Source organism: Chlorocebus sabaeus, chromosome 26 (genome assembly GCF_047675955.1).
Source record: "Chlorocebus sabaeus isolate Y175 chromosome 26, mChlSab1.0.hap1, whole genome shotgun sequence".
NCBI classification, from domain to species: domain Eukaryota; kingdom Metazoa; phylum Chordata; class Mammalia; order Primates; family Cercopithecidae; genus Chlorocebus; species Chlorocebus sabaeus.
The window spans coordinates 16,033,672-16,049,564 of record NC_132929.1 but is presented as its reverse complement, the minus strand read 5'-3'; the positions used below and the strand labels follow the sequence as shown (position 1 = coordinate 16,049,564).

At 56.7% G+C, this 15,893-nt stretch overlaps 1 protein-coding gene and 1 long non-coding RNA gene across 6 annotated transcripts in view; one reads left to right on the top strand and one right to left on the bottom strand.

Annotated features, from left to right (window-relative positions):
* The window catches only part of PAK6 (p21 (RAC1) activated kinase 6), a 38,828-nt gene extending 24,307 nt beyond the window's left edge, over positions 1 to 14,521 (bottom strand). The window contains exons 1-2 of one of the 5 annotated variants that reach the window (XM_008017064.3): positions 13,644 to 14,521; positions 12,799 to 12,881 (exon numbers count right to left, since the gene is read on the bottom strand). The gene's annotated coding sequence lies outside the window, so the exon portion shown is untranslated. Of the gene's footprint in view, positions 1 to 353; positions 427 to 480; positions 589 to 12,798; positions 12,882 to 13,643 lie in introns of those variants that run through there. The other 4 variants (XM_038009830.2, XM_038009831.2, XM_008017067.3 and 1 more) reach the window with 4 other exon arrangements.
* Positions 4 to 5,104, top strand: LOC103245846 (chromosome 26 C15orf56 homolog). The gene is made up of 2 exons (XR_012091459.1): positions 4 to 645; positions 772 to 5,104. It is a non-coding gene; the product is annotated as a chromosome 26 C15orf56 homolog (long non-coding RNA).
* Positions 14,522 to 15,893: the final 1,372 nt, after the last annotated feature.

Below are 15,893 nucleotides of genomic sequence, written 5' to 3'. Positions count from 1 at the left end.
GGAAACAGATCAGAAATGCATTATGGCCAATGTAGCAAGTGTTCCCGCGGGTGTTGCGACTGGCTGGCGTCCAGGCGTTGGAAACCGCCCCGCGCCCGCCTCCCGACTGAACTCCTGGCTCAGGTGCAAGAGGCGGCAGCCTCCTTGCGGGGCTCACGGGTAGAAGGGGACGTTGGGCGCAGCACCGCTTCCGGGGCGGCCCCTCTCCCGCCGCACTCCGACCCGGCGCGGCCACCCGGCCCCCGCTTGCAGGCCCCACTGCTGCGCCCTCTCGGGGACGCGAATGCCCCGCGCTGGGCGGGCGCCCGCGGAGGGAGGTCCCGCTCCAGGGGCGCGGAGCTCCAGATGCTTACGCCCAAGGCCCCTCGCCTGGCGCCGGCTGGTCCCGAACTTCGGGGCATGGGCACCCAGGAAGGGGGCCGCGCGTGTTGGGAGGCCTGTCCTCTCGCCGCGACCCTCCAGGGCAGCCGGGGCACCCACCTGCGGAGCGGGAAGCCCAGGAACGCTCGAAGAGGCCGTGGGAGCCGGGCCCGCCCTCCGCGGGAGGGACCTCGGCGCGGGAACGCCGAGGAGGGGCCGCGCTTACACGTTGGTGCAGCGCCGGCTTCACCTGGCCGCGGTTTTGATTTCAGGGTGTGGCCTCAGGTAGGACGCGGCGGCGAACCCAGAGCGCGGGAGAAGTTACCCAGGGTCGCTGGGGCCTTGGCCAGGAGCCCCTCTGCCCGAGGGGCGCCCCGCTGCCTAACTCTCTCTCCACCTGCTTGCCCCCAGCTCCCGCCCGCCCTTCGCCTCCGGGCCCTGGCGGGCCACAGCCGCGGGGACCGGCCTGCGGCTCCACGGCCAGGTGGCCGCCTCGCGGAGAACCAGCTGGGTGCCGGCTGTGTGTAATCACCTGGCTCACTGGCATCGCACGCTCCAGAGCCGCGGGCCGACTCTCCTTTGTCGCGGGGCCGCGTGTGCCCACCCACACATCCTGGAGAGCCCACGCGGAAGTCCGAAAACCTGTCACCTTGGATGATCTGTCCCATGTGGACAGGGCCCCAAGACTCTGCTGAGGTAGCCCCTTGCGCAGGCAGGAAAGTGGGATTTAAGGGATTCGAGTTCCCTTGTCAGACTTGCGAAGTCCTGAGTCCTGAGGACTTTCTAGCCTGAGAGTCCTAGGGCAGGAGACCCGCACTCCAGACGGCTGGGGCCTGTTCCGGAGCTCTCCGCCTGTGATTTTGTTCCAGAGTCGGCATCCCCTGCTTGTCCTCAGCAGTCCCTGCCTAAGATCAGAATGGCCATTCCAAGGGGCTCACTCCTGGCTGCCCCCGTGCCATGTTTCTTTTGGGGTACCGTGTGTTTTCTATATTGGGGGAAGGGACAGGGATCACCTGTCTCTTCCCCAAATAAAGAAGTGAGAAGACCTTTGCTCTCCTTGTCTTGGGCCCCCAGAGAGAAGATGTGTGCTCTTCTCTCCTGCTGAGTGCTGAGTGCTGAGTGCTGAGGAGGTTCTGGCTTGGAAACTCAGTACATGTGGCCTCTAAATGGCTGCCCTCAAGTGGTGGCTGGGTGACTGCCAGTATCACAGAGCGGGGACCAAGGACAGTGCAGGGATTTAAAAAATCATTGTTGGGCACCTCAGACTTCAATGATTAACTGAGGTCACTATGGTCACTTATTTTTGTTCACTGATTCTTTAGACGTATCAATGCTACTCATGGCTCAATCTTTTGCATTACAGGCTGTATTGGTTACACACAGTTTACTCTAAGGCACCCACCAAATAGAGCTCAGGCAACCCGTGGGAACCTGCCAGCCCCAAACAGGTCTGTATCCTGTGTGGCTGCACCACAAGCCCAATGCCCTCTGCTTTCCTTGGAAAAGCATGGTGCCAGGTGCAGATGCTGGCCCTGTATGCCGTGGGACAGTGGTGTGGGAGCGGACAGTGGTGTGGGAGCCAGCCAGCTAAGCATAGGTCCTCGCTGCCATCCCCAACATCCCCAACACAATATTTATATTTAGTTTCTGTTCTCCTCCCCTTACTCTGTCGTCTTCTCCTCCTCCTCTTTGTGTCTTTCCCACGCGGATTCTTTCTCTTTCCTCTGACTGGACAATACTGTAGGCCTGACCCGCTTAGACAAACTCTGACCTCCTGTGGTCACCCAGGAAGCTGACTGCTAGGCCTCGGATGAGGGGGCAGTGGGAGGGGGACCAGGTGATACAAGAATGGCTCCCCCCACAGATGAGTTACCCAATGGGTGCACTGGCTGAATGCTGGCTGCAGAAGCAGAATGTGCTGCGTGGAGGTGGGAGAGATTGGTTGCTGAGGATTTGAAAGGAACCATGAACCAAAGCTAGAATGAAATGCATTATATTGTCTAACCTAGAATCGACACCCTAAATTATTTTTACTGATTCATGAATGCACATGCAAATTATTTTCTTTTTTTTTTTTTTTTTTGTGATGGAGTCTTGCTCTGTCACCCAGGCTGGAGTGCAGTGGCGGATCTCAGCTCACTGCAAGCTCTGCCTCCCGGGTTTACACCATTCTCCTGCCTCAGCCTCCCGAGTAGCTGGGACTACAGGCGCCGCCAGCCACCTCGCCCAGCTAGATTTTTGCATTTTTTTAGTAGAGACGGGGTCTCACTGTGTTAGCCAGGATGGTCTCAATCTCCTGACCTCGTGATCTGCCGGTCTCGGCCTCCCAAAGTGCTGGGATTACAGGCTTGAGCCACTGCGCCTGGCCGAATTATTTTCTTTTACTGCAAATGCCTTATATACCCAAATCACAGCTCCAAGCAGTACTTTTGAACAGAACTACAATGAAGTATGAATGTTAGAATATTACCAGAAATGAGCTGGTATTTAATTTGGTTTGAATCCAGGCTTAGGTGCCCTAGAATGGCTACTAGCCAAGTCCCATCCTCACCCTATAGAGAGTAACTCTAGGAAACCCTGGGTTCCTCCCACCCCTTGGGAGCTACAGTGGGTTTGGGGCCTTGAGAGAGGCAGAGGGTCAAGTTAGACTGACCAAGGAGGTAATGAGTCCCCCATCACTGGAGGTATTTAAGAATAACTGTCAGTCAGGTAGGCCAGAGAACTGGATACAAGACTACATTAGGGAATCCCTCAGGTCCATCACAACACCAGTTTTTTGCACTTCCAGTCTCATCTACGTGAAGTTCAGCTGCACTGGGTTGCACGGCTCCCCCCCCATTGCCACCCCCCTCCGCACACATTGAGACAGCTGGGGATCCACACTGAATCATCCATTCAGGGTAGGTCCTGAGTGATTAATTCCTGTGTGTGACTCTTCCCCTTCTCTATTCTCCTCTGATCCATGCCCAGCTCAGCCCTGCCCAGGAGGAAAGAGCAGAACAACAGCACGGGAAGCATCAGGAGCAGTCTGGGGACAGTGTCTCCTGCAGCGTCCACGTGCCACCCTCTGCCTTGTTCCCAGGTTGCCATGCTGAGCACAGGGGGCTCCAGGCACATCCTCCTTTGAGGAGCCTTGGCTGCTGGCACAGACCTTCTGATTGAAGGAATTGTCCAGGCACTCCCATTCTACAAATTGGGTAGGAGCTCTGGAAGAGACACCCAAAACAGGCATTTCACCATGGGACATGGCTCTTGGAGGGGTGCCATCTCAGAGGTATTGGCAGGCCAGTATGGTCTGGGAGGGCAGCAAGGCGGGCACGTCGGGTGGGGCAGGTACTTCCTGGTTCTCCCTCAGCCTGTGGCTGTCGGGGCCTGTTGTAACATCTGAGCGCCAACAGCCAGGGCTAAGTGCTCGGGCTAGGGCCAAAGAGGAAAGATAGGGATCAGCTTGTGGTTTAGAAAGACAAACACATTATCCCTTCCCTGCATCTTTCTGCTCCATGACTTGAAAAGCTTCCTGGGGATGAGGAAGGCGACTAACAAGCTCTTTTACTCCTTCCAGCCTCCTTCCTCTGGGCGACTCCGCCCTCTCCTAATAATAGAAATAATAATGGCTGCTAGTGATGGCATGCTTCCCATGGACCAGGCCCCGTACAAAGCTATGTACCTGTGCTACCTCCCTTAGTCTTCACAACAACCCTGGGATGGAAGTCTTGTACAATTATTATTCACATTTGACGAATGAGGAAACTGAGGCTCGGAGTGGTTAAAGAACAGCTGAAGGTCTCCTAATTACTGCTATAGACTGAATGTTTGTGTCCCCCCCAAGATTCATCTGTTGAAACCTATGTCCCCCCCAAGATTCATTTGTTGAAACCTAATCACCAATACGAGGGTGTTAGGAGGTGGGGTTGTTGGCAGGTGATTAAGTCACAAAAGCAGAGCCCTCATGAACGGGATTCATGCCTTTATGAAAGAGGCCCCCAGAGAGATCCCTGGCCCTTTCCATCATGTGACATTATAGCAAAAAGACAGCCACCTCTGAACCTGGAAGCAGGCCCTCACCAGACACCAGATCTGCCAGCACCTTGCTCTTGGGCTTCTCAGCTTCCAGAACTGTGAGAAATAAATTTCTGTTGTTTATAAACCACCAGCCCACAGTATTTTGTTATCCAGCCCAGAAAGACTAAGTAAGCCAGTTACTGAGTGGAGGAGCTGCAATTTGAATGGGAGTGTATCTGACCCCAACGCTGGTTCTCTCCACTCTGCTGCTTAGAGGCTGCTGGCGCCGTGGAATGTTTGAACAGGCAGTGGGGAGAGACCAACTCAGACCTTAATATAAGGCATTTGTATTTAAAAAAAATCACTGCCCAGGAAGGCTGTCACATGAGACACAAGAGGGCTGGGGGTGGGGGTAGGGGGACTCTGCCTCCCTATTTCTGAGTAACATATGAGGACCCCCACATGGCACTGGGTGTGAGGGGCATAGGGGTCCTCAGGTTCCCCCACTCTGTCACTGAGTTCCCTGCTAGGAATCAGGTGCTGGGCTTTCCTGGCCACAAGCCAGCACCCTGCCTGAAGTTCCTGCATCCCACGTCTGCCCTTCACAGACCCAGCAGCCCAGCCGCCTCAGGCCCTCAGGCAGGACCTGCCAGGGAGGTGGGGGCACGTGTGCTGGATGCTTGGCAGGAGGAGCCCTGAGGAGCCGGGGCTCCCAGAGGGGTCCCCGCCCACTCACCCTGGAGCCCGAGGCCTGGGAGAGAGGCACTTTTGGGAGAAAATCCTTCCTCCCACTCTCCTCCAGGCTGCCCAGCACCTGCTTCTTCCCGCTCCTCACCCCATGGGACCACCCATCTCTCTCTGCTGATGGGACCAAGAGGGAGGTGCAAACCTCCGAACCTCCGCGCATCTGGAAGTGTGAGCCTAGGAAGCTGACACTGCCAGGCCCTCGGGGCCCCCAGGCAGGAGGGAAGGTGATGGAGTCTAGCTGCAGAGCCGTGGAGTCCTGCGGGGGGGAGCCCTCTTGCCTCTCGAGACTTATGGCATGTCTCTGGCCTCAGTCTCCTGATGCGTGTAATGGAAACAGCACCTCCCTCCCTTGGGAGGGTGGTGGAATAATGAGGTCTAGAGCATTGGGATACAGGAGTATGGAGGAGCAGCACCCCCAAACGGGTTGAGAGGTTCTTAACCCTCAGCCCTCACAGTTGTGGAAGGGACCAAGGAGAAAGCTCCCCTCCCCACCCCCGGCGTGCACACTGGAGCTTGGTTTGATGTGCCACGGAGTAAAATCCCAGGATTCGTCCAGAAAACAAGGCTACCACTTGCTACTAAATCAACCCAACAGGTCTGTTTGCCCCAGATTCCGGAAAGAGAGCCCAGCGCCAGGGAGTAGCACTGTCTGGGGCCTGGTTAGGTGTTTTGGAAAAGCCCATGGGTCCCTGCCTGGCTGCTGGACAGATGTGTCCTGCTGATACCCTGGGCCTCAGCAGAACCTCGAGCCTCTCTCTCTCTGCCTGCCTTTCCCTCGGGTTCTGCATGTGTACTAGGCTTCCTGTGCCAACTGGAATATATAAAACCATCCTCCCCAAACACAAGCTGACACTGGGGGCTAAACTTGCTTGACAGTCCCAAAGGGGCCTGGTGACCCGGGAGGAGCCCCTCAGATGCAGGGACCATTGCAGGCTGCGATGCCCATCCCAGGTGCATCCTGGGCTACCCTGGGAAGGGCTGGGGAACAGCAAGAGTCAGGTCTGTGGTAAGGACACTCATTTTAGAGACATGATGGATTCATTTAATATCTTCTCGCTACAATTGCTTTGCAGCGCCTGCTCTTAATGGCCTCCAAAGTTTCATCCAAATATCTGTTGCTGGCAGTTTAGCTCTCTGGCTGGCATTTTTGCTGGCAGAACTAATAGCTGGATGCCTCCTTGAATGGGAAACTTTCATTGTCTTGTCTTCTCCCTTCTGAGCTTCCAGCGACTGCCCCAGGTCTGAGATTGGGGCAGGGCTGCGACTGTGACACTCCTGCGTGGAGCCCAGTGGCTGACTTTCAGGAAGGACAGGTGAGTGTAGGGGAGCGGAGGCCTGTGCCTGACTAGGTGAGGGCCCAGGCCCAAGCTCCAAGGAAGAAAAGGGTGTGAGAAAGCAGGGTATTTGTTGCCTGAGGCCCACCTCCAACACTTTGGGCAGAACATCTTAGTTCCAGATGCACAAAACACACAGACTCTGGGCTGTGCGGCCCCCTAGGAACTCTAACTAGCTGGTCCTAGAGTCTGTGGACCTCTGCATGTGCCCTGGGTCAGAAGGCATGGCCTAACGGCCACATGGCGGATCTGTGCTGTGCTGCCACAATTCTCAGGGTCCTCCCTTCCCCAGTATTCTGACACACACCGGACAGAGCCCCTTGACTGCTGCAGGGGTGGCTGGCCTGCTGGGACATTTAGTTGAACGCTGACATAGCAGGGTCCTGGTAACACCACTGCCATACCCTCACCAGCGGCTGGTACAACAGCCTCTGCTAGGATGATGGACCTCATCGTCCATGAGGCAGCCCCTCCTCCTGTCCTGACCACGCTCTCCTCGACAGGAGTCCTGAACGCCCGCTCACTCGCAGCCTTGCCTTCTTCCCCCCGGGGCCGCTCACACGCAGCCTTGCCTTCTTCCCCCCGGGGCCGCTCACTCGCAGCCTTGCCTTCTTCCCCCCGGAGCCAGCTCCATCCGTCCCCAGGATCTGAGACCTCCACCTCTCCCCACCTTTCTGGATCCCAGACACATCGTCTTCCAGCAAGATCCACTCTAGTGGAATAGAAAAAGTTTTCTTGTCTAGCTTGGGCCTGGTGACCGGCAACAAGTGACAGGCCTCCTGCCTCTGGGAACTGACCTCTGATGGTGGCTATTGGACATGTAAATGCCTGCCTGGGGTCAAAAGTCTACACCGATCAGATCACCTGAGGAACAGGGCCTCCCAGGTGCCTCCCCTACCCTCCGCCCCAGAACCTCTGTTTCATCTCTGACACTCATCATGACTCCCTTCTTTGGCTTAAGACATGAAGTTACCTGCGATAAAAAGAACTTGAATCAACCCATTCATAAATTAGTTAGATCTCTTCATCAGAGAGTGGCCTCGTACCCAAGAGTGGCCTGGGTGCCGTGTGCAAAGTTCATCCTTGGGAAGCACTTGACTGACAAGCATGGGCTGGGTTATGGTTTCAGGTCTAGCAGGATGCTGGGGGGATGGCAGGAGGCACCCAGGAGCGAAGTGGGGACCTGCCCAGACTCCCAATGTGTCAGGCCAGGCTGCGTCTCCCAATCCATCAGGTTACCCAGTGGCTGCTGCCTCCTCCCGCACGGGTCCTTGGTAGCACGGGGGTGGGATGGGGGGCAGTCTGGGTAGCAAGAGTGCTGGGCAGGCAGCTGAGGATCCCTGGGCTGGAAACTCACCCTGCCATTAGTTAGCTGTGTGGCCTCAGTTCCCACTTTCCTTCTCTGGACCTGTTTCCCACTTTAAAATGATGGGGGCTGGATGAAACATCCTCTGGGGACTCCCGCTGGCTTGAATGTGCTACAGCAATCTGAGATGGCCAGCTCATTCCTGGGGCAGCCTTTTCCGCCTCAGAGCTCCTCCTTGCTGGCCTGGGACTGTGCTCTGGTGGTGCAGGAGGCTGTGGTATAACTGGTCCCCTCGCTCCCTCCACCCTCTCTGCTTTCTTGCACAATTCCATAAGCTGAAAGAAAGAAATGGAGGCTGGAGCCTCTTCAGGCCAGGAAGCTGAGCCACATAACCAGTCTTCCCGGTTTTATAGTTTTAACTCTGCCGCTGCTGCAGCCTTCAGGAGTCCTGGTCACCAGGCAGGCAGGCAGCAGGCAGGCAGCAGGAGGCCTCGGGCGAGGTGACTGGTTTGTTGCTGTCTGCCCTGAGTTGAGCGGGCTGGTCCCTGCTGCACTGGGATCAGAGATCAAAACACAGCCCCAGCTGAACTGAGCTTTCTGAACCTGCTTCCCTGGACACCCAGAGGATTCCCTACCCAGGTCCTTGACAGCCTGAAGGACACAGCTCTGCTTCTGGCCCCATAGCAAGAGGCCCAAGGGGCTGGATGCAGACCAGAGCATGAGAGACTGTTGCCTGGGCAGAGAGACACTGGGATTTGCTGACCGAAGCAGCACTTTTGGGGAACAGGTTGCCACGGAGAATCCACAGGTGTGCAAAAAAAGTCGTCACTGTCCCTCTGTGAATACTTGGGTCTCTGCCCTGCCTGATGTGTCGTGATGAGGTTTAGTAGGAAATGCTGGCCAGCAGAGGTGTCCCTTTGCTGGGGCCGAGGCGGTTGCAGCCTCTCGTGTGGTTATGAGGGAACGTGGTTTTTTCGCATGTGAGTTCCCCCAGCCCAAGAAAGCGTGTCATGCTCTGGGGTTGCCTCGTTTTTCTTAGGTGAATAGGCCTTAGGATTACCATTCCTAAATTCACAGAACAGATAACCCTTTGTAGAAAAAACAGGGTTGGGTGCGGTGGCTCACACCTGTAATCCCAGCATTTTGGGAGGCCGAGGTGGGCAGATCACCTGAGGTCAGGAGTTTGAGATCAGCCTGGCCAACGTAGTGAAACCCCATCTCTACTAAAAATACAAAAATTAACCGGGTGTGGTGGTGGGTGCTTGTAATCCCACCTACTCGGGAGGCTGAGGCAGGAGAATCGCTTGAACCTGGGAGGTGGAGGTTGCAGAGAGCCAAGATCGCGCCACTGCACTCCAGGCTGGGCAACAAGAGCGAAACTCTGTCTCAAAAAAAAAAAAAAAAAGAAAAAAAGGAAAAACGAAAAGTTTCTGAGATGGAGCCTCACAATTACTAGGCATTTCTTTTTTTTGAGACAGAGTCTCGCTCTGTGGCCAGGCTGGAGTGCAGTGGCACGATCTCAGCTCACTACAAGCTCCGCCTCCTGGGTTCAAGCAATTCTCCTGCCTCAGCCTCCTGGGTAGCTGGGACTACAGGCACGTGCCACCGCACCCAGCTAATTTTTTGTATTTTTTGGTAGAGATGGGGTTTCACCATGTTGGCCAGGATGGTCTTGATCTCTTGACCTCGTGATCCGCCCACCTCAGCCTCCCAAAGTGCTGGGATTACAGGCGTGAACCACAGCGCCTGGCCCACGATTACTAGGCATTTCTAAACCACTTGCCAGGGTGGTCCGGAGCCTACCGTGGCCCGGTCTGGCCCCTCTGCCTGCCGCATCGCCAAGTGTAGGCTTTAGATGGGACGCAGCAGAATGCGGTTCCTCATGGAGTTAGGGCCAGCATGTGAAAAAAGCTTCCAGGCCCCAAAAGGAGTAGGGCCAGGGCCACAGCTGGGCTCTGGATCCCTTCACCAGGGGCAGCCCACTTCAAGTCCTCAAGATCTCCCAGTCTAGACCCCAGAAGGAGGAGTCTCAAATTATTCCTTAGGAAGTCTCAGTGGACAAACAATGTGCTATTTGGGAAAAAAATAGACCTGGCATGATTGTTTCTTCACAGCTTTCCTGGGCATTCTGAGAGCTTTCGTTTCTCCTTAGAGGAGGGCTCTTTCAAAGTCACCTCCTCCGTGAAGCCTTTCCTGATTCCCTGAACAAGGTATGGTCTCTCCTAGCACTGTGTTCCTCTGACACCAGTTACCATCACAGTGATAATAGTTATCTCTTGCTGAACATGTACATACGTGCCAGTCATGCCGTTCAGAGCATTCACTTATTATCTTATTTAATCCTCTCAACAACCCTAACTCATAGGTACTATAATTATCTCTGTTGGACGGAGAGGAAATTGAGACCCAGAGACATGAAGTAACTTGCCCGAGTCACCAGGAAGAGGCAGCACCGGGCCTGAGGCTCACGCTGCTGACTTCATGTTAACCAACCACCGTCTTGCCTCTTCCCGCCCTGGTCTGTCTCCCCCAGCCTTCACCTCCTCCTGCAACTGCAGATAGAAGCTGCTTCTTCCTTTGTTTGTCATTCTCAAGTTACCTGTTTTGTCCATCTTTATAAAGTTCCTATGTTAAGAACCATAGCCCCGTGTTGGTGTAAATGTATAAATTATCTGGGCTGGATGGGTCATGGCTGCCAAGTTCAGCGATGAGTCTGGGACACAGAGTGGGCAAAAGGACGAAGCCACCCGGGGTCTGATGGTGGTTTTGTGGCTCCGCTTGTTTCTGGTGCAGTCGGCCCCACGCTCAGCTCAGCTTTCCTCTCCACTGCTCTGCTCCAGGGCTATAAGCATTCCCAGGGCAAGAGCTCTGTCCTGCCTGGTCCACCCCCTCTTCCTGCCACCAGTGCTTGCACCTAGTAGGCAGGCCATGGCTATCATCTGCTTGGCAGCCTGTGCGTCAGAACAAGGTGTGGCCTGGACCCCACACCCTGCCAGGAAAAGACACAGTCCCCTTTATCTCACACCTCACTCTTCTCGCATTAGCCCTTCCTGGGTCCTACGGCTGAGCTCTCAGAAGGGGGCAGCTTCCCAGGCCCAGGCAGACTGCTCGCCCTGGGCAGGAGGGCCAGCCTTGGCTTCAGCAAGTTGGGAACTCATTCTGCCCTCAGAAGCTTCCATTTGCAGTGCTCCACCCCAACCTGCTGGCTAGTCCACCAAGCTCTCTCCTTGAGGCCCGCTAGGTGCAGGCAGCCAGATGCCTCCTGATGAGCTTTACTGGCATCCTTCCTGCTGCTCAGGTCTCAGGCACTGCTTCCGCAGCCCGGGCCTTCCTGCTCAGGGTGACGAGGGCATCTTACGGGAAGGACCTTCTGCTTCAGTCCACAGGACAGCCTCCCATGAGTCCTTCCTGCCTTCCGCACCCAGGACACTGTGCAGTGGGCATCTCTGGGCCATTTGGGTGAGGAATTCAGTCTTTCAGTGTCTCAGCCTCTTCCCTGCCCGGTCCCCTATGCAGGGGACCTCTCCCACAGAAGTGGGCTGGCATAACAAGGCCAGCTGTCTGGAGTCCTCCCTGAACCCTCAGGACCCCAGGCGCCTTTTCCTCTCCTGCCCAGCCCGTACTCTCTGCTCCCTCCTGGCCCAGCCTGCTGCCCGCTGCTGGCCTGCTGTCTGCCTGGTGCTCAACAGCCTCGGCCCCTCTGCCCCCAACTGGGCAGCAGCCCCTGCTCAGCTCTGCATTCGTGGAAGACTCCTAGGCACAGAGTCACCTTTTGTGAGGCAGCAGGAGATACCCCCACAGCTGGGTCATTCTCCTCATCCGGGAGCCAGGTGTGGGAATTCACTGGCGTGAGAGACACTTATGGGTTCCTCCTGCCTCCGAGTGCATGTGCTCCTCCAGGACAGGGAACTTTCTGGTCATCCTTAGGAGTTGTGCAGAGTGGGCTTTCCTTGGCTGGAGACCCCACCCACTGCATCCTCCCTGTGTCTGGCAAGTCCGGGAGGGCTTCAGTGTGTCCTCGGGGCACTGGACAGGCCGTGCGGTCCCCACACTCCCCATCTCAGGTGCACAGAGCTTCCATCCAAATCAGCTGCTCCCAGAAGGGCTTGCCTCTGGCGCTGACCCTTCCCTGACCAGGCGCTCTGCTCACTAGGGCTCCCAGGTACCACCTCCAAGCCTGGCCAGGACGACCGCCAGGGAAGTCTGCCTGCAGAGGGGACTCCTTGCTTGCCCCAAAGGCCTCAACCCCAGCTCGATGAGCTCCCGTGGGGCTGAGTCCCAGGCCCACCAGGCCTGGGGGCCACATGGCTCCTAAGCTCATCTTCTCCTCCTGCAGCCCAGTTCCCACCAGAACCAGCCTCAGGAAGACCGCAAGCAGATCCGCACAAACCTCTTGGTGTATGATGCCAGGCAAAGGACAACTGGAGATCGCAGGACATTAGCCTTGCTTCCTGGTGGGGCCCAGTGCTTTATAAACCCGAGCTCACTGGGCCTGATGTCCCCGAAGCTGACCAGGTCATCCACCCTGCAGCAGGGGTAGGGAGCCCAAGGCCTGTGAGGAGTGACCATGCTCGGCCAGGCAGCTCCCCGAACCTGCCCTGACACTGAGTTTCAGAGTCAGAATCTGTGCCAGGTGAAACCCAGCAAAAGGGTGTGACTTGGAGCCTGGAACCCAGCAGTGCTCCCTAAATATCTGTGGAATGAATACACAAGGGAAATGTCCCAGAGGCGGTAGAGTGAGTGGGGCCTGGTATAGGGGTGTCCTGGTGACACTGGCTTGGCCCAGAAGGGCAGGAAGTCCATGCAGGAACAGCAGAAACAAGCACCTCTCCCTCTAGCTAGGCAGCCAGTGTCTAGCTGGGATTGGACTGTTTCACAGTCAATCTGGAAAGAGGGCGGCAGGTCGGGTTGGGAGTGGAGCTCCTTGACCCAGGAACCCACAGCTGTGGAGTTAGCCTCCCTGTCCCAGGTGGGAGGCAGCCTGGACACCTTAGCACCCCCGTCCCTAGCCCAGGAATCCGGAGCATGCAGCGGCAGGGGGAACCTTACCGTGGCCGCTCCTTCTGGGCAGCGGGGCCCCGCGTTCTCCACTGCAGGCTGGTGCTTGTTTCTAGCCCAGGAAGCGGCACTCCCTTCAGGCAAAATAGAAAAAAAAAAAAGGAAAAGAAAACCTCAGTGCTTTTTTCACCCAGCCTCTTCTCCTGAAGGCTCCTGGTTGGTGTCGTCCTGCCTCTGTGGGCACAGAGCCTCCCTCCCTCTGGCAGCTTACTCACTGGTGCCCGCAAAGCTGCCAGCTGTGTGGGGGAGGTGAGACCTCCCCCCCTCCTGACACACACTGGGGCATGCCCTGTGGGGACCAGGGGCTTGAGGGTGGCACCCGCTGGGTCCTGATCATGGGGAAGCCGTGCCCTGGCCAGCACCCTTCTCATTGAATGGTGTCCCTGTGAGCTCAGCAGAGACGCACATGGGTGCTGACTGGCCCTGCCTAAGAGAGTGACAAGGTTCTTGGTAGGAAGCTGTTTCCTTGGTACCCAGACCTGCCAGAATGAAGGGGCAGCCCAGCCCCCCAGTGATGGGCTCTCACCCTGGCCAGCCCCTCCGGAAGGCTTCCTACCTGGGCATGTTGCTGTGTCTCAGTCCTGTGCACCCAGACAGGGCCTGGGCCTGCCGGGGCTGGCAGCTGCTCCTCACTCTGCTCAGGCCGTGTGTCTGGCGTCCCCTCTCCCTGATGCCCATCTCAGGGCCTGCGCCCACCCAGCGTCAGTTAGGATACACTGCTGTCAGGCCCCCAGCCAGCTCTGCCGGACCCAGCTGCTGTCCCCAGCACACACACTGGCTTACACACTCTCGCACTCACACACACGTGGGTCCACGCCCAGCATAGAGCCACCTACCTGCCCAGGCCAGCCTAAGCCAATCCAGCCTCGCTCTCCAAATGCCACTCCGACCCCAGAAGCCACTCCTTTACAGAAACATCCCCGTGGGAGATGAGTTCAGAGCCAGCCCGGGAGGACTCCAGTCAGCTCGGACAAGACTGCCCTTCTGTCCTTACACCTCCAGAGGACACACACGGGCGGCCTGACCACCATAGCTGCTATTGCACTCTGCCTGCTGCCACGGCCCCCTGGGCACCTCTGGCCCCCACAGCGTCTTCCATATTTTTAGCGGGGGGCAGCAGACTCACAGCAAGTCCCATCTTCCTGGAGCCCAAGGTAGGGAGGGGAGAGCTAGAAGGGGCGGGACTCAGGTGCAGCTCCAAGTTTCCAGCTCCCAAAATAATCAGATGCAAAGGAGAAGCAAGAACAGCTCCAGGCGGGCGGTGACTCAGTGCTAGTGGGCCGGCTTAGTCACCTGGATGGCTGCTGGCGGCTCCTGGTACATCAGGACGGGAGCAGCGCCCTCCCCCACCTGCCTGGACCGTGGCTGTCTCCAGAGTGTGGCCGCGGAGCCCAGCGCCCAGGGCTGCCTGTCAGGCGAGGCCGCTCCACCCCGCTCCCGCCCATCAGGGCCCGGCGGCCCGGCTGCGGCGCGCCCCTCCTCCACCGTGCGCCCCGGCTCACTTTGGGATTTCTCCATTAAATCCTCAGGCATCGACCTGCTCGTTTGGGGCGCCGATCTGCTCCAACGTTGCTTGGCAATTTTGATATCGTCGGGGGTTGCCATGGGGAGGAAGGTGATGTCATTGACACAAAAAAACCCACGGAATTTACAAATCAGCTGGGGCTGGAGCTATTTATAAAAACACGTTTTTCTCTGCCTTTCTTTGCTGAAGGGGAGGAGGAGGAAGGGCTGCCTGCGGGCTCAGGGTGAGCCTCCCTGCTGTCCTCCCTACCCTTGCCCTAGAGAAGCCAGACCTCCTTGGCTCACCCCACCCCCACCCCCCAGAACTTGGAGCTGCGCATTCAGACCTGGCAGGTGCTGGCCTCAGCTGGTTTTGCTTCGAAGGCTGAGAGTGGCACATGGGATGTAAGGCAGGGCCGGTGCCGGCTTCCTGGGTTGGCAGGAACCAGAAACCAGTTACTTAACTGGGTCCCTTTATTTCGCTGCCCCTGGTCAAAAACAGAGGCATTTGCTGGTGAGGCAGCTTGAGCTCCTTGATGTGCCCCCCTACCAGCTCCCCCGAGCGGCAGGTGGAGCCCAGATTTCCACAGTGCCCTTCCCATTCCTAGCCTCAGTGTCTCCTACACTGGCTCCTTTTCTTCTCCCAGTGTCCAATCGTGGGCTGCCCAAGCTCCAGGCTTGGTCCCCTGCTCATCTCTCCCCACATTCAGCCACCACTCTGTCAAAACACCTTTTTTCTGTGGCTTTGACCATCACCCGGGCAAACGCTGGCCCCAAAACCCATTTTGTGCCTGCCCCACTTCAGGCGCCACCTCTGATGGCCCAGCTCCCACGGCCAGGACCCACTGGCTATTGACAGCCAGAGGGAAGCCTGGGAGTTCTTGACTCTTTCCGTCCCCCAGTCCCTTATATCCAAGGTGGCACCTGGCTCCACATTTTATTTTTGAAAACTCTTTCTAACTTTTTTCTGTAGCAAAGCCATGTGGTGTTTGGTTAAAAGCCCAGGCTCTGAGTTTTCAGTCTTCCGCATCTGAGCTCCACTGTTTGTCAGTTGAGTGACCTTTGGCATGTTATTGAACCAACTGAACTTCAATTTCCTCATCCATAAAATGGGGATGATTTCACCTGCCTCACAGGGCTGTGGGAATTAAATGAATAAAGTTTCTGGCACAGAGACTGCTCATCTTGATCCTAATAAACATTAGTTTTTATCCACCCCTCCACTGGTGGCAGCTTAATCTTCCCAAACCATGACTCTAGGTACCTTCTGCGCAAAGGTCTCAGGCCGCATGCGTAGACATTTTGATTGAACGCAGTGTTAGATATCATGGCATTAAACATAAGAATTTCAATTTGTGGCCGGGCATGATGACTCACGCCTGTAATCCCAGCACTTTGGGAGGCCGAGGTGGACGGATCATGAGGTCAAGAGATCGAGACCAGCCTGGCTAACATGGTGAAACCCCGTTCTACTAAAAATACAAAAATTAGCCGGGCGTGGTGGCGTGTGCCTGTAATCCCAGCTACTCGGGAGGCTGAGGCAGGAGAATCACTTGAACCCGGGAGGCGGAGGTTGCAGTGAG